This window comes from Amblyraja radiata, chromosome 14 (genome assembly GCF_010909765.2).
Source record: "Amblyraja radiata isolate CabotCenter1 chromosome 14, sAmbRad1.1.pri, whole genome shotgun sequence".
Classification (NCBI taxonomy): Eukaryota; Metazoa; Chordata; class Chondrichthyes; order Rajiformes; family Rajidae; genus Amblyraja; species Amblyraja radiata.
The window spans coordinates 56,243,009-56,257,304 of NC_045969.1; the positions used below are offsets into that span (position 1 = coordinate 56,243,009).

The following is a 14,296-nucleotide window of genomic DNA, read 5'->3' on the forward strand; positions in this document are numbered from 1 at the left end:
GGTCAACATCATTAACCTCTTTCTCTTTGTCAGGATCCTCTCCCAATTTATCCTTGGTTAAAACAACCCCTCTCCCATGTCTATTGCCGAGCTCCTTCAAAGTTCATCATCCATTTTTTTTTCGTGCTCATTTTCTTGTCTCGGCCCACTAATTATTTTGGTACAAATCTGGTCCTCGTCAGCTTTCGTCCAAACTGTTGCCAATATAACTTAAACATTGGTCACTCATCGTAACTGTTCCGCTCACTTACTCTGGTTCTGGTTCCCACAGTTTGTCAGTTTTTAAATATTGGTTGTTCTCGAGTTCTTTCACAGCTGTGTCGCATCACATCCACCCTCGCATTGGTGTAATTGCAGTGTAACCTCCTGGCTCTGGTACTCCAATCTAACTAGTAAGGCCAACAAAACATTACCTCCGTCAATCCTTGCTATTATACATAACCTTTCTGTGTTGTGTACAAGCAATCCACCATCCTTCCGTACAGCAACATTTCTAGATGCTCAGAGTTTGGATGAACACAATTTGTGCAGGATAGAAGGCTGGAGATTAGCCTTACCCAAACTAGAATAAATTAATATAGAGATATTGAAGCATGAATAAAGCTTTCAGCATGTGTAGAATCAAATAGTTTTGGAGTTGGAAATTAGGAGATGTTTAGTTTAGATATACAGCGCGGAAACAAGCACTTTGGCCCATCGAGTCCACACTGACCAGTGATCCACGCACATTAACACTGCCCTACACACACACAAAGGACAATTTTACATTTATACCAAGCCAGTTAGCCTGCAAAGCTGTACATCTTTGGAGTGTGGGAGGAAACCATAGATCTCGGAGAAAACCTACGTAGGTCACGAGGATCACGTACAAACTCCATACGGACAGAACCCATAGTCAGGATCGAACCAGAGTTCCTGGCACTATGTATTATACGAGAATTTCCCCGAACAGTCTGTGACCCATAGCCCTGTGGCCATTAAGGGGTTGGACAGGCTAGATGCAGGAAGATTGTTCCCGATGTTGGGGAAGTCCAGAACAAGCGGTCACAGTTTAAGGATAAGGGGGAAATCTTTTAGGACCGAGATGAGGAAAACATTTTTCACACAGAGTGGTGAATCTCTGGAATTCTCTGCCATAGATGGTAGTTGAGGCCAGTTCATTGGCTATATTTAAGAGGGAGTTAGATGTGGCCCTTGTGGCTAAAGGGATCAGGGGGTATGGAGAGAAGGCAGGTACAGGATACTGAGTTGGATGATCAGCCATGATTATATTGAATGGCGGTGCAGGCTCGAAGGGCCGAATGGCCTACTCCTGCACCTATTTTCTATGTTTCATAGCGCTATGTTTAAAGCCATGTCGCTGCAACCGTTATATTTAGAACCTATAGCGCTGCAGCCAACAGCTTTTTGTTTAAATTCCCATGCGTTAAGCTGACAGTGTTCTGTTTAAACCTTTGCGCACCCAGTTCCCTGCCATTGGTTATAGTTTGAATTAGGGAGCAGCGCTATTGGCCAGGACTTGCCCGCAGTTATTTCAACACCTGATTTCTTACCTGTACAAAGGCAGCGCAGCGGGTGGGGGCAGAGAGAGAGAGAGAGAACAAGAGAACAAGAGAACAAGAGAGAGGTCTATTGCTGTAAAACGGACCCCGAGCATACCAAGACATGTTTTTTTTTTTTTGTTGTTCTCTTCTCTTGCCAATAAATCTGATTTGTTCATGTACGAGAGGGGTTCACCGACGGGCTGAGTCGCGATCAGCGCTGCGGACAGAGGCAGAGAGAGAGGGAGGGAGAGAGAGAGGTGTGTTGGTGTAAAAAATATACCAATACATACCGAGACAAGTATTGCTTTTGTCCTCTCTTGCCAATAAAACTGATTAGCAACCAAACAGACGAGTGAGCCTATTTTCTGTTCCCTTGAAACAATTAGCATAGTCGACAGGATCTGACGAATAGAATAGAAAATGTTTGGTAAAAATAAATAGCGAACGAGATTGCGCTGGTGCAGCCAAGCACCCCCGCAACAAGCTGCAGCCGCTTGTCACCTTTGCATCAACAGACAAAACTTCAGCAGTGTGGGACTGAAAGAATCAAGAGACTTAAAGGGCACACATCCTTTGTGAATTCTTGTTATCCAGCCCGAAGGGGACCACAGTTCATCTGTACAGGAAGCAACGACAACATTGTGAAGCTATGGGACATTCGGAAGGAGGCTGCAATCCATACATTTCAAATCACATACCAAGTACTGGCAGCAACATTTAATGACACAAGCGATCAGATTATCTCTGGTGACAGCCCTAAGGTTTGGGACCTCCGACAAAACAAGTTAATCGCTACCATGCGTAGTCATACACACTCAGTGACTGGTTTGACCCTCAGTGGGGTAAAAGAAAACATCACCAACCTCGCTGACCATTGGGACAATCTTGTTGGCCATAATATTACGACGTTGTATGTGCGGATTGGCTTCACGACTGTGTGGACATTACTCCAGCCATTGGGCCGGATGGAACGAGGTAACGCCTGCGTGCCCGATGTGACGCCAACCAGACTGTTCGAAGGGTGGAATGTTATAAGAGAATTTTCCTGAACAGTCTGACACATAGTGCTATGTTTAAGGCCCAGTGCGCCATGTTTAAGGCCCAGTGCGCCATGTTTAAGGCCCAGTGCGCCATGTTTAAGGCCCAGTGCGCCATGTTTAAGGCCCAGAGCACTGTGGCCGGTAGCTCTATATTTATACCCTATAGCACTGCAACCGGTATCACTGCAGTCGACAGCTCTGTTTTGAAAATTCCTACGCGTTAAGCTGACAGCGCTGTTTAAACCTTTGCCCGCCAAACCGGCAGCGCTGTGTGTATTACCTTTACGGACCACGTCTGCAGCGCTGTGTGTATTGCTTTACGCGCCAGCCTGCGGCTGATAGCACTTTGTTCCCAAAGGGGGTGGGAGGGCTTGCTGGGATGTCGCCCCCAGCTATTGGGTATAGTTTGAATTTGTGAGCAGTGCTATTGTCCAGGACTTGCCGGCGGTTATTTCAACACCTGATGTCTTACCTGTGTAAGGGCAGGCGCCAATAAGCCAGAAGTTAGTTCAAGTTCATGTACGAGAGGGGTTCACCGACGGGCTGAGTGGCGATCAGCGCTGCGGATGGAGGCAGAGAGGGGGGGGGAGAGAGAGAGAGGTGTGTTGCTGTAAAAGTGGACCCCGCGCATAGTGTGACAAGTATTGTTTTTGTCCTCTCTTTTGCCAATTAAATTGATTAGCAACTAAACAGACAAGTGAGCTTTTTTCTGTTGTACTGGTCAGATCCTTGAAGCTGTTGCCTTGAAACAATAAGGCAGTTGCTCTATCGCTACGCCACCGTGCCGCCCATGTTTTGGGAGGGTGTATTTGTGAATGCAAACTCACTTCCATTGGTCAACACAGGCCATGCTGCTTTCTAGTCTGTGTTGGATTGTACGTCTGCATTTTATTTTACTGTAATATATACTGTATTGTATTGTACGTCTGCCTGATGCATAAGTCTTTGCACGTGATATTTTGTCATGCAGATAAAAACTCCAAAGGTGTACGAAGTGGTGCTCTAAAATCCATGTTATTTCCATCGTCAAATAGCGTGCGGGGTGAGAATGGATTTGACCATACTTGACCATTTTAGCTGATGCGTTGCATTTAATGAATAAAGCCATCAGCCACTCTTAAACGTTACGGTCTCATGTCAGATTTTTGCAAATTTTGATGTTAGTCTGTGCATGAAATATGGACCGCAACCTTGGTGTTGGGAAAAAAACAATTGGTTATAGATCTGACACTGACTATTCAGGTTTCTGCCTACAGAGCAATTGATTGCAATCATTGAGTTTGTATGGGACATAGGTGTACTTGTTTAGTGAGCAATGGTGAAACTTGGCAAATATGCAGGTTTGTTGAACTGTTTGCTTGGTGAGTTGGCAATCAGTGACCAACATTGCAAGTCCCCTGTCTTACTTTTCTTTTGTAGTCAAGAATTTTATTCACCTTCAACTGCCCAACTGATGATATATTGATATGCGGATGTTGCCAGGACATGAGGGACTGAGCTATAGGGGGAGGTTGAGCAAGCTAGAACTTTATTCCTTGGCGCTCAGGAGGCCGAAGGGTGATTGTAGTGGTGTATAAAATCATGAGGCGAATAGATAATGAATGCAGTGTCTTTGACTCAGAGTAGGAGATTCAAGAACCAGCAGACATAGTTTTAAGGTGAAAGGGAAAAGATTTAATAGGAGCCCAAGGGGCAACTTTTTCACGCAGAATATGATGGGTATGTGGAATGAGCTGCCAGAGGAGGTAGTTGAGGCAGGTACAATAACGACATTTAAAAAGCAATTGGGCAGGTACATGGATAGGAAACGCTTTGACAGATATAATATAAATGTTTTTGAGGGATATTTAGAGGTATGTGGGATTAGCGTAGATGGGGCATCTTGGTTGGTGTGGACAAGTTGGGTCAAAGTGCCTGTTTCCATGCTGTGTGATTCTGATTCTATAGCTGGCTATCAAGCCTAAACATATAACATCATCATGTACCATATCTGTTACGGATTACCCCGGCCAAGTGATGAAAAAAAGTATTGTCAAATCTCACTTGGTTTGCTTTCAGAGAAAGACTTCAGTTGCAAAAGAACATTACGCAGTTCAGATCACATGCTGATGCTATTTCCGCACCTCCGCATTGCACAAACGGGTTTGGGAGTTTCTCCGAAGTATAATACCAGGCACTTAAATTGTTTACAACTCGTGCAGTAAATCAGTGAAAGGAACCATGGCAGATGCAAGTCTGTAAAGCCCGCCGCCCCCTTCCAATAATACTAGCGCCACCAAATTACATTCACCATTTAAAAAAAAATTAAAACGCATGTTTCCCAGTTTGTGGTGGGGAGAAACACATGCAAAAACTCCAGTGGAACAAAAATAAACATTTTTTTGTCACACAAGGCTACATAGTATAAAAGCAAAAGCAGGTAGGTGTTAATTGCTGAACAAAAGACAGCTGTGTTGATATGTGAAGGGAGAGAATTAAAGGCAAGTTTCTCAATCTAACTATGCATAAATAAGTATGATACCTATTTATGACATTGAAATTCAATTAGCTATCATTGTATTTTGTTAAATCACTCCAGTAAATGCCAACAGTTCTGCAGTGACCTCGTGCAATCTACTCCCAAGAATGGAAGCAAGTTAGAGTCTGCATGAGTAGCCAAATATAGAAATCCAGAACTTATTGACTGATAATAGTAGGCCTGTTAATTTCATTTTGTATGTTACAACAAAGAGCAAGTAAAATGTATGACAATTTACTTATTTAATCGTTTGCTTTTGAAGTAATTTTTCAATAATGTTTTTTAAATGTATTAGGTATATTTTGAAGTTAGATAAAAATGCTGAGAAACTCAGCGGGTGAGACAGCATCTATGGAGCGAAGGAATAGGTGATGACACCTATTCCTTTGCTCCATAGATGCTGCCTCACCTGCTGAGTTTCTCCAGCATTTTTATCTACCTTCGATTTTTTCAGCATCTGCAGTTCCTTCTTAAACCGGTATATTTTAAATCTCACTTTCATTACTTTTGGAATGTTGCTGAATATCATTGACATCCAAGAAGACTGAAAAACTATCGGGCAGCAAGGCTGGGGCAGATCATTGCCATCTGTCGGCTGTTTTCAGCAAAGATCCTATAGCGAGCAAGATAGATCACTCGACGAAAAATGCGTAGTACGGTCATGGGCAGATTCATGGGTAATTTTCGGCCCCATTTCCGTAACCGGCTTCCGTCTCTGCACCAAATATCCTATAGGATACTAGTGCGGAGACGGAAGCCGGTTACGGAAACATCCTCGTAAAAATAAGAGTTATTTGGGAAAAATCTTCTCCTCATTTTCAGAATTATAATTTATTAACACAAACTGTTCCCCCGCAACGCTGAATACACTGCGAGTCGGGTCAGGTTACGGAAATGGATGAAAAAAAGGCCCATGTTCCGCTCCGTTGCGTACTACACGTCAGCCCATTGCATTTAGAAGGAGTGGTCTATCTTGCTTGCTATAGGATCTTTGGTTTTCAGAGTAGTTACGTAGGCAGGAAGTATTCTGGGCAACCCATGTGTCTGAATTAGATCTCCAAAACCTGCCTGCTGGCCCCAGGGCTCTCTCTGATGGCAAGATCAGCCTCCTGAGTCTCGCCAAGTAAGCCAATGAGGATCACAAAAATCAGACTGATCATTTGACAAACTGAAAAAGCCTGCATTTATTGTCCATCTCTAAATATCCTCGTATGTTTTTTTTTAAATGCCTTACTAACAAGTCTTTCTCGTGAAGATATTCCCACAATGCTAATACTTTGAGAATCTTGGGACTTTGTCCCAACTTTGAAGAACGGTGTTATGTTTCCAAGCCAATCACAAGCTCGTCGCTTTCTTCCATCCAGTGCGTTGCATTAGAAAGGCTTGAAGTGTTGTTTAGGATGCTGGTCATCTGGCCATATCCCATTCCCCCATCCCCCCTCCTACCTTCCAGGACAAAGAAATACAGAAATCTGAAAGCTTGGACTTTAGAACAGCTTCTTTCCCATTCTCTTAGACTCTTGAACCAATCACCTCTTTCACCCCCCCCCCCCCCCCCCCCCCCCCCCGTATGCTGCTGCCTTAACTCTATCATATTTGATTATTCCATTATTGTATTTAATTTATGTTTTGCAGTGCAATCTTGTAGCATTTTGTAGTTTTGCACTTGTTTTATTGTTGTATTATTACAATATGTATATTGTTTACTCTGTGACCTTCAAATGAACAAGGGGTTTCACTGAACCTTGGCACATATGACAATAAACTAAGCACAGCTTCTGCTGCCCATATCCTCCTCAGTGGTGGATGTTAGGGTTTTAGGAGAAGGCTGTTGGTGTTAACAAGTAACTGCAATCCTGCGGATGATACATCCACAATGTGGAGGAAATGAACGGTTAAGGGGTTTGTCCTGGATAGTATTAACTGGCTTATTGTCGGAGCTGAAATCCAGGTAGATCCAGTTATTTGCGACAATTAACACTGACAGTTGTTGATGGTGGGGCATTTGGTGATACATTGAATGTCCAGGGTGAATGGTTAGTTTCCCCGATGTTGGAAATAGTCAGTGCAGCACACTTGTGAGGCCTGAATGTTAACATCATGAGCAGAATTAGGCCATTTGGCCCATCGAGTCTACTCCACCATTCAATCATAGCTGATCCATCTCTCCCACCTAACCCCATTCTCCTGCCTTCTCCCCATAACCTCTGACACCTGTACTAATCAAGAATCTATCTATCTCTGCCTTAAATATATCTACTGACTTGGTCTCCACAGCCTTCGTGGCAAAGAATTCCACAGATTCACCACCCTCTGACTAAAGGAATTCTTCCTCATCTCCTTTCTAAAAGAACATCCTTTAATTCTGAGGCTATGACCTCTAGTCCTAGACTCCCACTAGTGAAACATCCTCTCCACATCCACTCTATCCAAGCCTTTCACTAGTCTGTACGTTTTGTAAGATTAGGACCCCCTAATTCTTCTAGACTCCAGTGAGTATAGGCTCAGTGCCATCAAACGCTCATATGTTAACCTACTCAATCCCGGGATCATTCTTGTAAACCTCCTCTGGACCCTCTCCAGAGCCATTACATCTTTCCTTGGATATGGTGTCCAAAATTGCTCACAATATTCCAAATGTGGCCTGACTCAGCGCCTTATAGAGCCTCAGCTTCACATCCCTGTTTACAAGCTTTCTCGAAATAAATGCTAGCATTGCGTTTGCTTTCTTTACTACCGATTCGACTTGCAGATTAACTTTTTAGGAATCCAGTACCAGCACTCCCAAGTCCCTTTACACATCCGATTTCTGGATTCTCTCCCCATTTAGAAAATAATCTACAGCTTTATTCCGACTATTAAAATGCATGACTCCATATTTTGCTACACTATATTCCATCTGCCACTTCTCTGCCCACTCTCCCAACCTATCCAAGTCCTTCGGTGAAGTCCCTGCTTTCTCTACGCTACCTGCCCCTCCACCTATTTTCGTATCATCCGCAAACTTGGGCCACAAAGCCTTCAATCCCCTCGTCCCGATCATTAATATACATCGTGAAGAGCAGCGAACCCGTGGAACTCCGCTAGTCACTGGCAGTCATCCAGAAAAAAGCCCCCTTTATTGCCACTCTTTGCCTTCTGCCATCCAGCCACTTGATATCCATGCTAGTATCTGCCCTTTGATACCATGGGCTCTCATCTTCCTTAGCAGCCTCCCTTGTGACACCTTATCAAAGGATTTCTGAAAATCTAGGTAAACAACATCTAGTGACTCTCCTTTGCCTGTCCTGCTATTTATACTTCAAAGAATTCCAGCAGATTTGTCAGGCAAGACCTCTTTCACAAAACAATGCTGACTTTGGCCTATTTTATCGTGAACCTCTAAGTACTCCATAACCTCATCCTTTATAATGGACTCTAAAATCTTACCAACCACTGAAGTCAGACTAACCGGCCTATAGTTCCCACTATTCTGCTTTGCTCTCTTCTTGTGCAATATTGGCAATTTTCCAATCGTCTGGAACCACTCCTGACTCTAGTGATTCTTAAAATATCACAACTAATGCCTCCACAATCTCTAGATCCACCTCTTTCAGAACCCTAGGGTGCAGTCCATCTGGTCCAGGTGACTTATCCACCTTCAGTCCTTTCAGCTTCCCAAGCACCTTGTCCTTAGTAATAGCCACTCCTCTAACTTCTTCCTCCTGACTCTCTTGAATAGCAGTCACATTGCTGGTGTCTTCCACTGTGAAGACTGAGGCAAAAAAGTTATTCAACTCCTCTGCCATTTCTTTATTCCCCATTATCACTCCTCCTGCATCATTCTCCAGCGGCCCAACGTTCACTCTTGCCTCTTTCTTACTCTTTATATAACTGAAGAAACTCTTTTATATTATAGCTTACCTTTGTATTTCATCTTTTCTCCCCGTATTGCCTTTTTAGTTACCTTCTGTTCATTAAAAGCTTCCCAATCCCTGCAAATCTTTGCAATGTTATATGCTTTATCTTTTATTTTTATACTGTCCTTCACTTTGCTTGTCAGCTACGGTCACCTCTTTCTCCCGCTAGAATCTTTCCTCCCCTTTGGAATGAAAAGACCCTGCATCTTCTGAACTATTCCCAGAAATTTCTACCATTGCTATTCCACTGTCATCTCTGCTGGGGTCCCTTACCAGTCAACTTTGGCCAGCTCCTCCATCAAGCCTCTGTAGTCCCCTTTGCTCAGCTGCAATACCGACACATCCGATTGCATCTTCTCCCTCTCAAATTGCAGTTTAAAACATATCATGTTGTGGTCGCTACATCCTAGTGGTTCCTTTACCTCAAATCCAGTTCATTACACAACACTAAATCCAGAATGTACACAAAAATGCTGGAGAAACTCAGCGGGTGCAGCAGCATCTATGGAGCGAAGGAAATGGGCAACGTTTTGGGCCGAAACCCTTCTTCAGACTGATGGGGGGTGGCGGGGAGAAGAAAGGAAAAAGCAGAATTGCTTTTTCCCTTGTCGGCACTGCAAGATGCTCCAAGAATCCATCTCGGAGGCACCCTACAAATTCCCTTTCTTATGGTCCAGTAACAACCTGATTTTCAGTCTGTCTGCATATTGAAATCTCCCATGACCACCATTGCGTTGCCTTTCTAACATGCCAATTGTATCTCCTGATGTATCCTAAATCCTGGCTATTGTTTGGGGGCCTGTAAAAAAAACTCCCAGTAGGGTCTTCCTATCCGTACAATTTTTTCAGTTTAATCCTCAATGACTACATCCTCTGATCCTATGTCACCCCTCGCTAAGGACTGCATTTAATTCCTTACCAACAGGGCTACCCCGCCCCCTCTGCCCGTCTGTCTGCCTTTCCGATAGGACATATCCTGAAGATTCAGCTCTCAGTACCGATTCTCTTGCAGCCACATCTCTGTAATTCCCACAACAGCATACCTACCAATTCCTAACTGTGCCACAAGCTCATCCATTTTATCACTTATACTGCGCGCATTCTAGTGGGTGGCGCTGTACATGGCAGCCACGCCAACAGGCTGTCTGTCTTTTTCTTCTTTTGCTGTTGGTCTGTCTTTACTTGTATGTTTTTAGTGTACTTTTAGTATTATGTGTGGTGGGGGGGGGAGGACGGAGATGCAACCTTTCGACCGTATCTCTGTATGCACTGCGGCTTTAACATCGTGGAGCTAGTTAGGGATCGACTGCGGGAGCTCCCACCGCAGGAGCTTAGACCACCCCGATCGCGGCAGCTTAGACCGCCCCGAACGCGGGAGCTTCGATCGCCCCGATTGCGGGAGCTTCGATCGCCCCAAATGCGGGAGCTTCGATCGCCCCAAATGCGGGAGCTTCGATCGCCCCGACTGCGGTGGAAAAGGAGGAAAGAAGGTATAAGTTATTTGTCTTGCATCACAGTGGGGAATGTGAGGCCGCTGTAAAAAAAAAATGGACATGCTTCCTGCAGTAGTGAGGACTCGGAGGGAGTGCCGTGAGTGCAGTGATCTCGGTGTTTTGTGGGCACATCGCTCCATGAGGACATCCTAGTGCGAGTGTGGACGGCTTTCTGACTGTTCGGGCGGACAGGGACTGCAGAGAGAGTGACAGCGGTCGTTATGACTCTGGTCACATCACGGTGAAGGAGCATGTGTGTGGCCCGGACATTAAACTGATGGCTGTGGGTCTCTGCTTATGCTGTGTGCCCTGGAGATTCTCACACACCACTGTGGTGGCTGTTTATGTTTAAACTTTATGTAGTTTTGTCTCTTGGTGCTCTTTTGTAAATCAAATTAATTGTATGTTTACATACTTGGCTAATGAATTAATTATATTTACAATTCAAATACAACACCTTTAATTTGGGATTCTCCTTTCTTCTCACACCCGTCCCGATTTTATCTGACCTTATGCTCTTATTCCTTCTTAAACTTTCCGTCCCATTAATACTGGAGATTACTGGTGCCAATGTCCTACAAACTCAAGCCCACTTCTTCCACGCCAGTCTTTGAGCCACGTGTTCAACTCTCTCATCCTCTCAACCCTATGTCAATTTGCATGCGGCTCAGGTAGCAATTCAGAGATTATTATCTTCTTGGAAGAAGGGTTTCGACCCGAAACGTTGCCTATTTCCTTCGCTCCATAGATGCCGCCTCACCCGCTGATTTTCTCCAGCATTTCTGTCTACCACCTATTATCTTCTTGGTTCTGCTTTTCAATTTGGTACCTAGCTGTTCAAATTCCTTTAGCAGAACCTTTCCTCATTCTACCTACGTCATTGGTATCCACATACACCACGTCAAATGGATCTTCCCCCTCTCACTCCCAATTCCTCTGCTGCTCAGATGAGATGTCCTGAACCTGGGCTCCAGGCAGGCAACACAGCCTCCGGGACTGTCAATCCTCGCGACAGAGAACAGTGTCAATGCCTCTAACTGCTATCCCCAGTGACAACTACGTTTTTCTTCCCTGTTCCCTCTCGAATGGCCCCCTGAACCGGTGCCTTGGTCGGGTTGCTCATCCTTCCTATCTATCAGGCAGCATCTCTGGAGAGATGGAATGGATGACGTTTCGGGCCAAGACCCTTCTCGACCCGAAACATCACCCATTGCTTCTCTCCAGAGTTGCTGCCTGTCCCGCTGAGTTACTCCAGCTTTTTGTGTCTGCCGTCGTTTCCTACGCATGCACCCTATCAGTCCGTGTTGGAATTATTTCTAGACGGTGCTGAATGAAGCATGGACTGCTTCCATTTTTAAATGAACTGAACACTCTGGGCTCAATTCAGCAAAATCTCGCCATTGTGATATAGGGAAATATGGCAAGTAATTTCTGTTTGCGATCCATGTGTATAACTGGGTGGATGAAGATAATACCTGAAAGATAAGACGCCACTTCTTATTCTCAATTTCTCCCGTCTCCTCGGCATCAGCTTCCAAGATGAAGGTGTTCCACCCTAAGACATGAGAGATGACATCTTTATTTATGATGTCATCTGTAATGTCTCGGGGTGGAATGGTAAACATGGTATCCCCCCGCTTTTGCGGATGGAGCCCTCTCTCGTCTCTCCTCTGTTTTCTGCAGTTCTGCCCCAGCTCCCCCTTCTGCCAGACGGATCAAGAATCGAGTTTCCCAGATCCTCATCTTTCTCCCTCTGCATTCTCCAACCTTCAACGTGATCCCACCACTTGACACATCTTCCCGTCCCCACACTTTCTGTTTTCTGTAGAGACAGCACCTTAGTTTACTCATCCCTCCCAGGCACTTTCCCCTGCACCTGCAACTGCAGCAGATGTGACACCTCTTTCCTACATCTATGGATCCTGGCAACCCTCCAGGTGAGATGGGGGTTCAATCGCACCTTCCCTAACCTCATCTGCTGCGTTCGGTGCACTCGATATGGCCTGCTCTTTATTGGTGAGGCCAAGTGTAGACTTGGCAGCCTCTTCGCTGAACAACTTCCTGCTAAAGCTCCAGGTTGCTAACTATTTTAGCTCCCATTCCCATACCAACCTTTTTGTTCTTTGCCTCCTCCACTGCCGCAGAGACTACACCAAACAGGAGGAACAGCACCTTGTATTCCACTTTGGTACCCTACACGGTAGGAACATTAAATTCTCCAATTTAAGTAATGCCTACCTCTTCCCTATCCCGGCGTGCACACATTTGTCCCATTATCCCAGTCATGCTGCTCCCTTAGTCCTGCTCCATATGCTTAACTCGCACTCCTCCCATCTCCAAGTCCTCCAATCCATTTCCTCCTCCATGTCTCTTTCCACCAGGCTCTATATTTCACCTCTCCTTATCTGAGGGGATCTTATTGAAACATAGAAGATTATTAAGGGTTTGGACACGCTAGAGGCAGGAAACATGTTCCCAATGTTGGGGGAGTCCAGAACCAGGGGCCATAGTTTAAGAATAAGAGGTAAGCCATTTAGAATGGAGACGAGGAAAAACTTTTTCACACAGAGTTGTGAGTGTGTGGAATTCTGTGCCTCAGAGGGCGGTGGAGGGCGGTTCTCTGGATGATTTCAAGAGAGAGTAAGATAGAGCTCTTAGGGATCGCGGAGTAACGGGATATGGGGAGAAGGCAGGAACGGGGTACTGATTGTGGATGATCAGCCATGATCACATTGAATGGCAGTGCCGACTCGAAGGGCCGAATGGCCTACTCCTGCACCTATTGTCTATTGTCTTGATTAAAGAATACATGGTGTTCATGCAAAAACACACAAAGTGCTGGGTTCACTCAACGGGCCAGGCAACATCTCTGGAGAACATGGATAGGTGACATTTTGGGTTGGGACCCTTCTTCAGTCTGACCTGCTGAGTTACTCCAGCACTTTGTGTCCTTTTGTGTAAACCAGCATCTGCAATTCTTTGTTTCTGCATGGTGCTCCTGCATTTTGTTTGGGAAATTTTGTGACTTTCCAAGTGCAAGCATGCATATTCTGAATGTTTAGGACAGCTTTTAAGAAGGGAACATTGACAAACCAGGTTCAAGGTTTTGAAAGGTCACTTTTGAGATGTGGAGGGTGATCAAGTCACACCTTGCATCAGATATGAAGAGATGTTTCTGTAGGAATTATGACTGCGGCCATGCCAGGAGAGATTAAATCTCGGCAAGCTGTGGTTCCTTGCTATACGACTCTGACTTGGGTGACCGAAACTGGTCTTCCATGAGAATGTAAATAGATCTGAGATTTAATTGTGATTTATTTATTACTGCATTGGAGATGGAAAGTGTCTTAAACAGTAGAGGCTGATTAACATTGTTTTATTTGAGCATGGCTTTAAAGTCTTGGAAAATCTTGTGCACAAAAGGAAAACGGATTTTTGGTTTAGTTACTTCACTTGGATCGGTAACACCTAAATTTCAGTATCGAATAGTCTTTCCCAATAACTAATATGTCAGCTGGAAACAGTTTGAGATTCTCACCACACACATTCACACGGCACTCGTATAAATGTTTTAACTGGATGTGTTGCGACAAATGGCAGATACAATTTACGGTTAATTGCTGAGTCATGACAATGGAAAGCGAGATGCATGATCTCAATGTATTCGCTCCATAGATGCTGCCTCACCCGCTGAATTTCTCCAGCATTTTTGTCTACCTTCGATTTTCCAGCATCTGCAGTTCCTTCTTAAACATGGAAAATAGTTTGAAGTGTATTAGAATTTGTCACTCAGTGCTCCATT

General features: G+C 44.6%; 1 protein-coding gene across 1 annotated transcript in view; it reads left to right on the forward strand.

Moving 5' to 3' along the window:
* The window catches only part of gsk3b (glycogen synthase kinase 3 beta), a 153,743-nt gene that overhangs the window by 46,568 nt on the left and 92,879 nt on the right, over positions 1-14,296 (forward strand). The window lies entirely within an intron of this gene.